We start from the raw sequence: 13342 nt of genomic DNA, 5'->3' as shown, positions 1-13342 counted from the left end.
CTAGAGTAGAGGTAGTCTATCAAGAATACAATATTAAAAACACAAAGCAAAATTGCAAAAGTTATATAAAAAATATGAAATTTGCTTTAAAAATAGGGTCTTTTTTTCAAGGTAATAGTAGGTTTTAAAAATGAAAATTAAAGGATTAATAAAGAACTTAAAATAAAAAATAAAAAGAAATTTTAAAAATGATAATAGTAAAATATATCTAGGAATTTCTCTGGAGCTGTTGAGAGCAGTGTGTGGTCAGTTCAGTTTCAGATAGTTCCTTGTTCCACCTTATACTTCTTCTCAAGGTCTATAGGTCCCTTCCAATGTAGCCAATGCTAACTACAGGGTTTTAATCTGTTGCACCTGTCACTTCCAGAGCCCTTCCCTCTTCTTTGTTTATTTTGGCTTCCTCTGTTTGCAAGTTTCTTCAGTATCTAACTTCCACCCTGACACAAGGGGATGAAGGTGGCCATTTATTTAGGCTCACTTGTTCAATTATGCTGCAAATAAATATCACTGGCACGTGTGGGGGGTGCTCCCAGTGTCTGGGCCACACTGGGTTTGCCCCCGCTCATGGCGTGTGTGCTTTCCTGGTCTACACTGCTTAGGCTCCAGGTTGCTCTGCCGGGAAACTGTCAAAGGAGGGCCCTGGGTTGTGTGCACTTCCCGGATCTACCCTGCTCGGGTTCAGGTTCTTGGGTACTCCACAAAGGCACAGGCTCAGTTAGACCTGAGTTTTGTGCCCGTGTTTTGTGCCCTTCCCAGGTCTGAGAAGCTCAGGCGACCAGGTGCTTGACGAGCACACACTCCCCAGGTGTGGTGCATCTTATCACCTCCCTGGACCCAGCCGCTCAGTTTCCTGGGTCCACAGTGACATCTTAGGTGTGCTGTGTGTCTCTTCTGGAGAGCTGATCTCTGGCTGTGACCCTCCTGACGGATGTCAACCGTCTAGGATCCCAGGAAGACTTGGTTAGTGACTGAGAGACTGCTCGCAGTTTGGTAGGGGATGCCTTCCTGGGGCTGGGTTTGCCCGTTTTTTTCCGGCTCTGGCTGGTGCCTGCCTGCCTCCCTGCCTCAGGCGGGGCATGGGCCAGTCAGCAGCAGGCTAGCTCTCCTCTGATATTCGCTCAGTCCTTTGTTCTGTGAGCGGGCCGGCAGTGCCTTAGGTTAGAGCTTTTCCAGGGAAAGTTCTCTCTCTCTCTCTCTCTCTCTCTCTCTCTCTCTCTCTTTCCTCTTTCCCGCCCGCCCACCTGGCTATCCCGTGGTTTGGGTTGCTATCTTATGTTAGCTCCCTCAGATCGCACTCAGGGCATTCAGGCCTGGTCCTTACCCTAAGCAATACAGCCCACGCCTCCCTGTTCAGGCGCAGTGGTGGAGGTGAGCATCTGGGCTACTTCTCTGCTGGAGTTATAGTTAGACCCATAATCTGTGGGTTTTATTTATTTATTCATTTTCTCCTGGTTATGTTGCCCTCTGAGATTCCAAAACTCCCCACAGACCTGCCAGTGAGAGGGTCTCCTGGTGTTTGGAAACTTCTCCTTTATGAGTCCTTCCCTGGGATGGGTCTCCATCCCTATCTCTTTTGTCTCTCTTTTTATCTTTTATATTTTGTCCTACCTCCTTTTAAAGACAATGGGCTGCCTTTCTGGTTGCCTGGTGTCCTCCACCATTGTTCAGAAGTTGTTTTGTGGTGTTTGCTCAGCATTTAAATGATCTTTCAATGAATTTGTGGGAGAGAAAGTGGTCTCCTTGTCCTATTCCTCTGCCATCTTAGGACCACCCCCCTGTAACACGTTTTTAAGGTTCATCAGTGTTTTCACATAAATGTGTAGTTCATTCCTTTTTTTATTGCTGAATAATATTTTGTTATATGGACAGTTACACTTATAAATCACAAGTTGATGTACATTTAAGTAGTTTTCATTTTTTGTCTATGATGAATGATGCTGTCATAATTGCTGTTTTATGTCTTTGGGTGGACATATATTTTAAATTTTTCTAAGTATATACTTAGGAATGGAATTGCTGGATCAGACAGTAACTATGCAAAACATTTTGAAGTAGTGCCAAACTGTCTTCCAAAATGGCTGCACCATTTTACATTGTCAACAGTATGTATAAAGTTACTGATTTCTCTACATCCTCACCAGCACTTGGTATTTTCTGGGTTTGGGTAGCTATGTTGTTTTTTTATTTGCATTTCCCTAATAATTTAATATGTTGAGTGTGTTTTCACATGCTTATTGGCCATTTGTGTATATATAACTTGGATAATTGTCTATGCAAATACTTTTCCCATTTTTAAATGGGGTCTTTTGATTGTTTATTTTTGTTTCATGAGCTTTTAGATATATTTTGCATATCAGTCTCTTATTAGATATAAGGTTTCCAAATGTTTTCCCCATTCTGAGGGTTGTCTTTTCTGTCTTTTCGATACAATTTGTACCACAAAAGATTTTCATTTTAATGCAGTCCAATTTATGCATTTTTTTCCCTTTTCACATTTTTAGGTGTCATATCTGAAAAACTGTTGCCTAATTCAACATCACCAAATCTACTCCTGAATTTTCTTCTAAAGAGTTTTATAGTTTTAATTCTTACATTTAGATCTATAATCCATTTTAAGTTACTTTTTGTCCAATGTGAGGTAAGGGATAAAGTTCATCCAATCGTCCCAGTATTTTATGTTCTAAAGGCTGTGTTTTTCCCTACTGAAACAGCTTGGTACCTATGTCAAAAGCAATTGACCACAAATATAAACATTTATTTCTGTACTGTCAATTCCATTGTTGTGTTGTTGTTGTTTAGTTGCTAAGTTGTGTCTGACTCTTTGTGACCCCATGGACTGCAGCCCACCAGGCTCCTCTGCCCATTAGATTTTCCAGGCAAGAATACTGGGGTGAATTGCCATTTTCTTCTTCAAGGGATCTTCCTGACGTGGGGATGAACCCGTGTCTCCTGTACTGGCAGGTGGATTCTTTACCATTGAGCCACCAGGGAAGCCCTGTCAATTCTCTTTTTCTATTCTCATGCCAGTATTGCATTGCCACCCTTGCTCTACAAGCAGGGAGAGTGTGACACTGGCATTCTTAGCTTGCCCCAAGAACCTGTTGGGAACATGGGATCTCCACTGAATGAACATGGGATCATTTGCTGAGATAGGAGGGATTAGAGTCAAGTGTTCTCAGTTTGCTGCACCTGGTGGGGGCTTCTGCCCAGTGGCAAGTGGATGGAGGAAGAAATCCCAGTCCTCTTGGTATGTAGAATAAAGCTTCTGCGACACAAATCTAGAAGAGAAAAAGTAGCGGCTTTCCCCTCCCAGAGTAAATTTCTAGTCCCAGACATGGAGTTAGAAAGACAAGGCACTCCATTTTCTTGATCACATCTATCTGGATTCATTATCCAGTAGTTTTCATAAAACAGTTTGCTGTATGAGGCCATGGATTGGGCTCAAACTCCACAGTCTCTTTGCTATTTACTGAGGTTTAATAGATTGTCTTAAGTGGGTGTAAATTCATTTGGGGTATGCCCTTAGGACAATGCTCAGAGACTAAAAGATAGTGTCTCTCAGTATTTTTAAAAATAATTTTCCCCAATAAAACGTTATTTCCTGAACAGAGAGTCTGTCCTACTCCTTACTCCTTTTTTTCTGGGAGGTATCTGAATATTTTAGCTTCAAGATAACCTATCCTTTGACTTCAATAAATTCTAAACTTATCACTCCACCTATGATGTGCATCTCCCAACACCCTGTCTTCACACAAACACAGAGCAAATTCAGGTTGCATTTCTTTTGGGATATCTATTTCCCTGTCAAATATAATATCATAAAGATTAAACTTATCATGCCACTCTAAACCATTACTTAACCTTTCTTTGCTTCTGCTTTATCTTAGTTTCATTAATCTCCCTTTTTCTAAAATACAGTTTTGGAAAAAAAGCAAAATAATAGAAAGTTTAAATGTAGAAGTAAATTCAAAAAAGATATTTTTAATGCTTATTTGTCTCATTACAATAACTATTTGGGGTGCAAAGTTGAATAAAATGTGTTCACTACCAATGATAGTCTCACAATAAAGTGTAGATGGTAGACTTACAAAAAATTACTGTAATTCAATGTGGTCACTGTCATAATAAAATGTAATTTGTGCAAAATGGGAAGAATTTATTGTTTTTTACAGTACATAAACACACACACACACATATATATACCCTATAAATATGTATAGGGTATCAGTTCAGTCAGTTCAGTCGCTCAGTTGTGTCTGACTCTTTGCGATCCCATGAATTGCAGCACACCAGACCTCTCTGCCCATCACCAACTCCCGGAGTCTACCCAAACCCATGTCCATTGACTCGGTGATGCCATCCAACCATCTCATCCTCTGTCGTCCCATTCTCCTCCTGCCCTCAATCCTACCCAGCATTAGGGTCTTTTCCAATGAGTCAACTCTTCGCATGAGGTGGCCAAAGTATTGGAGTTTCAGCTTCGACATCAGTCCTTCCAATGAACACCCAGGATTGATCTCCTTTAGGATGGATTGATTGGATCTTCTTGCAGTCCAAGGGACTCTCAAGAGTCTTCTCCAATACCATAGTTCAAAAGCATCAATTCTGCAGCACTCACCTTTCTTCACCGTCCAACTCTCACATCCACACATGACCACTGGAAAAACCATAGCCTTGACTAGACGGACTTTTGTTGGCAAAGTAACGTCTCTGCTTTTAAATATGCTATCTAGCTTGGCCATAATCTTCCTTCCAAGGAGTAAGCGTCCTTTAATTTCATGACTGCAGTCACCATCAGCAGTGATTTAGGAGCCCCCAAAAATAAAGTCTGACACTGTTTCCACTGTTTTCCCATCTATTTCCCATGAAGTGATGGAACCAGATGCCATGATCTTAGTTTTCTGAATGTTGAGCTTCAAGCCAACTTTTTCACTCTCCTCTTTCACTTTCATCAAGAGGCTCTTTAGTTCTTCTTTGCTTTCTGCCATAAGGGTGGTGTCAACTGCATATCTGAGGTTATTGATATTTCTCTCAGCAATCTTGATTCCAGCTTGTGTTTCTTCCAGCCCAGCGTTTCTCATGATGTACTCTGCATATAAGTTAAATAAACAGGGTGACAATATACAGTACTCCTTTTCCTATTTGGAACCAGTCTGTGGTTCCATGTCCAGTTCTAACTGTTGCTTCCTGATCTGCATACAGGTTTCTGAAGAGACAGGTCAGATGGTCTGGTATTCCCTTTCAGAATATTCCAGTTTATTGTGATCCACACAGTCAAAGGCTTTGGCATAGTCAATAAAGCAGAAATCGATGTTTTTTCTGCAACTCTCTTGCTTTTTCGATGATCCAGCGAATATTGGCATATTGATCTCTGTTTCCTCTGCCTTTTCTAAAACCAGCTTGAACATCTGGAAGTTCATGACTCACGTATTACTGAAGGCTGGCTTGGAGAATTTTGAGCATTACTTTACTAGCATGTGAGATGAGTGCAATTGTGCGGTAGTTCGAGCATTCTTTGAAATTGCCTTTCTTTGGTATTGGAACGGAAACTGATTTTTTCCAGTCCTGTGGCCACTGCTGAGTTTTCCAAATTTGCTGGCATATCGAGTGCAGCACTTTGAAGATTTGAAATAGCTCAACTGGAGTTCCATCACCTTCACTAGCTCTGTTCGTAGTGATGCTTTCTAAGGCCCACTTGACTTCACATTCCAGGATGTCTGGCTCTAGGTGAGTGATCTCACCATCGTGATTATCTGGGTCATGAAGATCTTTTTTGCACAGTTCTTCTGTGTATTCTTGCCACCTCTTCTTAATATCTTCTGCTTCTGCTAGGTCCATACCATTTCTGTCCTTTATCGAGCTTATCTTTGCATGAAATGTTCGTTTGGTATCTCTAATTTTCTTGAAGAGATCTCTAGTCTTTCCCAATCTGTTGTTTTCCTCTATTTCTTTGCATTGATAACTGAGGAAGGCTTTCTTATCTCTCCTTGCTATTCTTTGGAACTCTGCATTCAGATGGGAATATCTTCCCTTTTCCCCTTTGCTTTTCGTTTCTCTTCTCTTCCCAGCTATCTGTAAGGCCTCCTCAGACAGCCATTTTGCTTTTTTGCATTTCTTTTCCATGGGGATGGTCTTGATCCCTGTCTCCTGTACAATGTCACGAAACTTTGTCCATAGTTCATCAGGCAACCTGTCTATCTGATCTAGTCCCTTAAATCTATTTGTCACTTCTACTGTATACTCATAAGGGATTTGATCTAGGTCATACCTGAATGGACTAGTGGTTTTTCCTACTTTCTTTAATTTGAGTCTGAATTTGGCAATAAGGAGTTCATGACCTGAGCCACAGTCTGCTCCTGGTCTTGTTTTTGCTGACTGTATAGAGCTTATCCATCTTTGGCTGCAAAGAATATAATCAATCTGATTTCGGTGTTGACCATCTGGTGATGTCCACGTGTAGAGTCTTCTCTTGTGTTGTTGGAAGAGGTTGTTTGCTATGACCAGTTAGTTCTCTTGGCAAAAGTCTATTAGCCTTTGCCCTGCTTCATTCTGTACTCCAAGGCCAAATTTACCTGTTATGCTAGGTGTTTACTGACTTCCTACTTTTGCATTCCAGTCCCCTATAATGAAAAGGACATCTTTTTTGCGTGTTAGTTCTAGAAGATCTTTTAAGTCTTCATAGAACCGTTCAAGTTCAGCTTCTTCAGCATTACTGGTCAGGGCATAGACTTGGATTACTGTGATATTGAATGGTTTGCCTTGGAAATGAACAGAGATCATTCTATCATTTTTGAGATTGCATCCAAGTACTGCCTTTCGGACTCTTTTGTTGACCATGATGGCTACTCCATTTCTTCTAAGGAATTCTTGCCCACAGTAGTAGATATAATGGTCATCTGAGTTAAATCCACCCATTCCAGTCCATCTTAGTTCGCTGATTCCTAGAATGTTGACATTCACTCTTGCCATCTCCTGTTTGACCACTTCCATTTTGCCTTGATCCATGGACCTAACATTCCAGGTTCCTATGCAATATTGCTCTTTACAGCATCGGACTTTGCTTCTGTCACCAGTCACATCCACAGCTGGGTATCGTTTTTGCTTTGGCTCCATCCCATCATTCTTTCTGGAGTTATTTCTCCACTGATCTCCATTAGCATATTGGGCACTTACTGACCTGGGGAGTTCATGTTCCAGTGTCCTATCTTTTTGCCTTTTCATACTGTTCATGGGGTTCTCAAGGCAAGAATACTGAAGTGGTTTGCCATGCCCTTCTCCAGTGGACCACATCTGTCAGACCTCTCCACCATGGCCCATCTGTCTTGGGTGGCCCTATATGGCATGGCTTAGTTTCATTGAGATAGACGAGGCTGTGATCCTTGTGATCAGATTAGCTGGATTTCTGTAATTTTAGTTTCAGTGTGTCTTCCCTCTGATGCCCTCTCACAACACCTACCATCTTACTTGGGTTTCTCTTACCTTGGAAGTGGGGTATTTCCTCATGGCTTCTCCAGCAAAGTACAGCTGTTTCTCCTTACCTTGGACAAGGGGAATCTACTCACGACGGTCCCTCCTCACCATGAATGTGGAGTAACTCCTCTCGGCCCTCCTGTGCCCATGCAGCCACTGCTCCGTGGGCCTGGGGTAACTCCTCTCGCCACCACCCCCAGCCCCCTGTCCGGCCTAGCTCCTCTCGCTGCCACCCCCGGCCCCCAGCCCAGCTTAGCTCCTCTCGGCCGCTGCCCCCGGCTCTCTGCCCGCCTAGCTCCTTTCGTCCGCCGCCTCTCCCCCTCGGCCCTGCCTAGCTCTTCTCGCTGCCTCTTGCCGCTGCCCCCGGCCCCCAGCCCGGCCTAGCTCCTCTTGGCCATGCTTCTGCGCAGAGCCGTCACAGCCCCCTCACTTCGGCGCGGAGCCATGGCAGCCGCCTCACTTCGGCGCGGAGCCGTTGCAGCCTCCTCGCTTCTGTGCAGAGCCGTCGCAGCCGTATAGGGTATATATACATATATATGTGTGTGTGTGTGTATACATACACACACACACACACATACACACACATACCTTCTAGCATATGTTTATACACACATATACTATAATATATATAGTCCTGTTTCCTTGACACTAATTGTGATACCCTTCTTAACCTTTTAGGCTTCTCAGGTGGTGCTAGTGATAAAGAAGCAGTCTGCCAGTGCAGGAGACATAAGAGACGGGGGTTTGATCCCTGAGTTGGGAAGATCCCCTGGAGGAGGGCATGGCAACACATCCCAGTATTCTTGCCTGGAGAATTCCATGAACAGAGAGCCTAGTGGGCTACAGTCCATAGGATCACTTCTTACCCTTTTAAATGTTTCTCCGTTTTCTTTATGGATTCTTCTCTTCTTCCTCTAAAGAGTAAAATCCCTCAAAATTTTCATCAGCTAACTTCCTCACCTTCATATATTCAATTGCCATCAAATTCTTTTTATTCTTCTCATTTCCTTGACTTCTAGAACCATATCAAAAATCATCTTGGCCATCCTGTAGATCCACCCTCTAATGGCAAAATTAATTCTGTCTGGGGAAGTCATCATAAAGTTACACACTTAGGCAAACTGATTGTCTTCCTATCCAATAGAGGCATTCAAGATGATCTGCAATTTATGTAATTGAATTAGACTAGCTCTCTGCAGCTATTATCCTGGTGACTTCTGTTGCATTTATAGATGACCCTAACATCTGCCCCTTTATTCTCTACTACTGCTTCCATCATGATGCCTGGTAACTTCCACAACCATTTGAATGATCCATCCAATGCCCTAGCCTCTCATTTTCTTGATCTTATTTCCATTGACCAAGTTCTCCACCTCTCTCACTTACTCAATTGCATGCTACAGCCGATAGAACTATCTCTGAAATCTCACTTTCAATAACCTCTCTGTGTATGTCTCTCTCTGTCTGTCTCTCTAATACCTCCTAGCTTAGAGCTTACTCTAACAACTTCAGTCCAACAACTTCTCCAACACTTAAGGACCTCTAATCCTTTGATTGGCTTCCACTATCTATCCTAAATCCATACCCATTCTAAGGTACAATTTCATACTAATACACTGCAAACCTCACTGATTATTTTATTCTCCTTTAACATCATCAGTCAGTTCAGTTTCGTTCAGTTGCTCAGCCGTGTCCGACTCTTTGCGACCCCATGAATCGTAGCACCCCAGGCCGCCCTGTCCATCACAAACTCCCGGAGTTTACCCAAACTCATGTCCATAGAGTCGGTGATGCCATCCAGACATCTTATCCTTTGTCGTGCCTTTCTCCCCCTGCCTCCAATCCTTTCCAGCATCAGGATCTTTTCCAATGAGTCAACTCTTTGCATCAGGTGGCTAAAGTATTGGAGTTTCAGCTTCAACATCAGTCCTTCCAATGAACACCCAGGGCTGATCTCCTTTAGGATGGACTGGTTGGATCTTCTTGCAGTCCAAGCGACTGTGCTCAGCTTTCTTCACAGTACAACTCTTACATCCATACATGACTACTGGAAAAACCATATCCTTGACTAGACAGATCTTTGTTGGTAAAGCAATGTCTCTGCTTTTAATATTGCTATCTAGGTTAGTCATAACTTTCCCTCCAAGAAGTAAGCGTCTTTTAATTTCATGGCTGCAATCACCATCAGCAGTGACTTTGGAGACCCCCAAAATAAAGTCTGACACTGTTTCCACTGTTTCATCATCTATTTCCCATGAAGTGATGGGACCAGATGCCATGATATTAGTTTTCTGAATGTTGAGCCAACTTTTTCACTCTCTTTTTTCACTTTCATCAGGAGGCTCCTCAGTTCCTCTTCACTTTCTGCCATAAGGGTGGTGTCATCTGCGTATCTGAGGTTATTGTAATTTCTCCCAGCAACCTTGATTCCAGGTTGTGCTTCTTCCAGCCCAGCGTTTCTCATGATGTACTCTGCATATAAATTAAATAATCAAGGTGACAATATACAGCCTTGACATACTCCTTTTCCTATTTAGAACCAGTCTGTTGTTCCATGTCATGCTCTAACTGTTGCTTCCTGATCTGCATACAGGTTTCTCAAGAGGCAGGTCAGGTGGTCTGGTATTCCCATCTCTTTCAGAATTGTCCATAGGTTATTGTGATCCACACAGTCAAAAGCTTTGGCATAGTCAATAAAGCAGAAATAGATAGTTTTTCTGGAATTCTCTTGCTTTTTTGATGATCCAGGGGATGTTGGCAATTTGATCTCTGGTTCCTCTGCCTTTTCTAAAACCAGCTTGAACATCTGGAATTTTATGGTTAACGTATTGCTGAAGCCTGGCTTGGAGAATTTTGAGCATTACTTTACTGGCTTAAAAATTCTAAGCATGGATAAATCTAACTGCATATCTACTTCTCACTTGAACTCAAACAGCATAATATGTGTGTTTCTACTCCGTTCCTCAAATCTCCAAAACACTTCCTCACCCTTTATCTTCAACTGATACTTTACTTCATAACCCTTTGATAATATGATAGAAATAAGAAGAAAACAGCCTCATCTAATAATCACCATATCTACAAATCCATAATTTTCTAGGTAGCTACAGCCTTCTTACTTGGCATTCTGTCGTCTTACCCCTTTATAATCAATCTATTTACTACACAGCAGCCAAAGAGAAGACAGATTATGTCGCTCATCTACTTATAATCTTTTATTGTTTTCTCATTTCTGTCACAATAAAATTTAAATTGTTTACTGAAGCCTACAAGTCCCTTAATGTTGGGATCTCTACTTGTATTATCTCATGACCTAGGACTCCCTGTACCCATATATCCACTATGCTTTAACCACACTGATCTTTTGTTTCTGAATCATGTCAAATTCAACTTCAACTTAGAACCTCTTACTTATTGGTTCCTCTGTCTTGGATGCTATGTGTCCTCAGGTTTTCTCAATAGTAGCTCCATCTTATTAGAGAAGACTTCCTCCATTATTGAATTGTTATGCTTTCCAACTTGTAATCACCATCTATTACATTCCTGTCCTTTTCCTTCTTACCATTTTTGCATTAGCATTTTCCATTTATCACTTCAATAACTCACCACCACATAGCTACTATATTTATGAGTATGGAAGTTTGTTGACTTAGCTTTCTCAACTTGAATATAAGCTACTTGAGGTCAAGATCTTTTTCTTCTTCTTCAGTGTAGAACAATACATGACCCAGTGGCTCGTGCTCAATAAATATTCTTCTATAATTTGTTTTATCTTTGGTATTCATCTATTTCAAAGGATGGCCCTAGCACCACTCCACCTGCCCGTGTCAGAAATCTCAGCTGATCTTTGCTTCTCTGTATCACTCAGTGGCCATATCACAAAGTCAAATCCTATAAAATTTACCTCCAAAATATTGCTCAAATCTGTTCACTTCTCTGGGTCCCCATTGGTGTTCTCTTAGTTTAAGCCACCAGCATCTCATTTCGGGATTAGAGTAATAGCTTCACACTCATCTCACACACTAGCAAAGTAATGCTCAAAATTCTCCAAGTGAGGCTTCAACAGTACATGAAATGTGAACTTCCAGATGTTCAATCTGGATTTAGAAAAGGCAGAAGAGCCAGAGGTCAAATTGTCAACATCTGTTGGATCATAGACAAAGCAAGAGAATTCCAAAAAAATATCTACTTCTGCTTTATTGATTATGCCAAAGCCTTTGACTGTGTAGATCACAATAAACTGTGGGAAATTCTTAAAGAGATGGGAATACCAGACCACCTTACCTGTCTCCTGAGAAATCCATATGCAGATCCAGAAGCAATAGTTAGAACTAGACATGGAACAACAGACTGGTTCCAAATAGTGAAAGGAGTACGTCAAGGCTGTATTTTGTTACTCTGCTTATTTAACTTACATGCAGAGTACATCATGTGAAATGCCAGGCTGGATGAAGCACAAACTAGAATCCAGATTGCCAGGAGAAATATCAATAACCTCAGATATGCTGATGACACCACCCTTATGGCAGAAAGCGAAGAGCTAAAGAGGCTCTTGATGAAGGTAAAAGAGGAGAGTGGAAAAGCTGGTTTAAAACTCAACATTCAATAAACTAAGAACATGACATCTGGTCCCACCACTTCACGTCAAATAGATGGGGAAGCAATGGAAACAGTGACAGACTTTATTTTCTTGGGCTCCAAAATCACTGAAGATGGTGGCCGCAGCCATGAAATCAAAAGACACTTGCTCCTTGGAAGAAGAGTTATGACCAACTTAGACAGCATATTATAAAGCTGAGACATTACTTTGCCAACAAACGTCCATCTAGTCAAAGCTATGGTTTTTCCAGTAGTCATGTATGGATGTAAGAGTTGGACCATAAAGAAAGCTGAGCACCGAAGAATTGATGATTTTGAGCTATGGTGTTGGAGAAGACTCTTGAGAGTCCCTTGGACAGCAAGGAGATCCAACCAGTCCATCCTAGAGGAAATCAGTCCTGAATACTCATTGGAAGGACTGATGCTAAAGCTGAAACTCCAATACTTTGGGCACCTGATGAGAAAAACTGACTCACTGGAAAGGACCCTGATGCTGGGAAAGGTTGATGGCAGGAGAAGGGGACAAGAGAGATTGAGATGGTTGTATAGCATCACTAACTCGATGGACATGAGTTTGAGCAAGCTCTCAGAGTTGATGATGGACAGGGAAGCCTGGCTTGCTGCAGTTCATGGGATTGCAAAGAGTCAGACACGACTGAGTGACTGAACTGAACAGCTTCACACAAGTCTGTACTTCTAGCCCCGCCACTTCTTATCCAGGCCCGACAAAGAAAAATGAAACATTTATCAAAGATAAGCAAATTAATTATCTGTTTAAAACTCTTGTATAACTTTTATTGTCATCCTTATAAAATTATGGTGTACAAAATCTTATTAACATCAACCTGACTACTTCCCTCCACATAAAAGTCTCAGTTCTATACATATTTTCCATAAATGTTAAATGCCATCTCCAGGCTCTCTCTTACATTCATCTGGAAAAGACATCTGTAGCCATCATTCTATCTTGGCTTTGTTGCCTGTCATATTTGCTTCCATAGCACCTGTACTTAACCTAATGGTGTTTATCAGTGTCCTCATGTAGTCTTATTACTTTCCTGAATAGCAGTCTTTGAGGGGTTGTGTTTTATTCCTCTTTGTGTCACTCTATCCCTGACACAGTTCTTATTATATACCTGGCATTCAGTACACACTTATTTACTGAGTAAATTAATAAATTCAGACACAAATGGCTCAAGTAACCATTAATAATGTTAAGAGATTTGAGGGGGAAAAACTATATATTTTTATTTAATATTGTGGCTAGAAAGTG

This window comes from Giraffa tippelskirchi, chromosome 5 (assembly GCF_054371585.1).
Source record: "Giraffa tippelskirchi isolate mGirTip1 chromosome 5, T2T-mGirTip1v1.2.pri, whole genome shotgun sequence".
NCBI lineage: Eukaryota > Metazoa > Chordata > Mammalia > Artiodactyla > Giraffidae > Giraffa > Giraffa tippelskirchi.
This window is presented reverse-complemented; position numbering follows the sequence as displayed.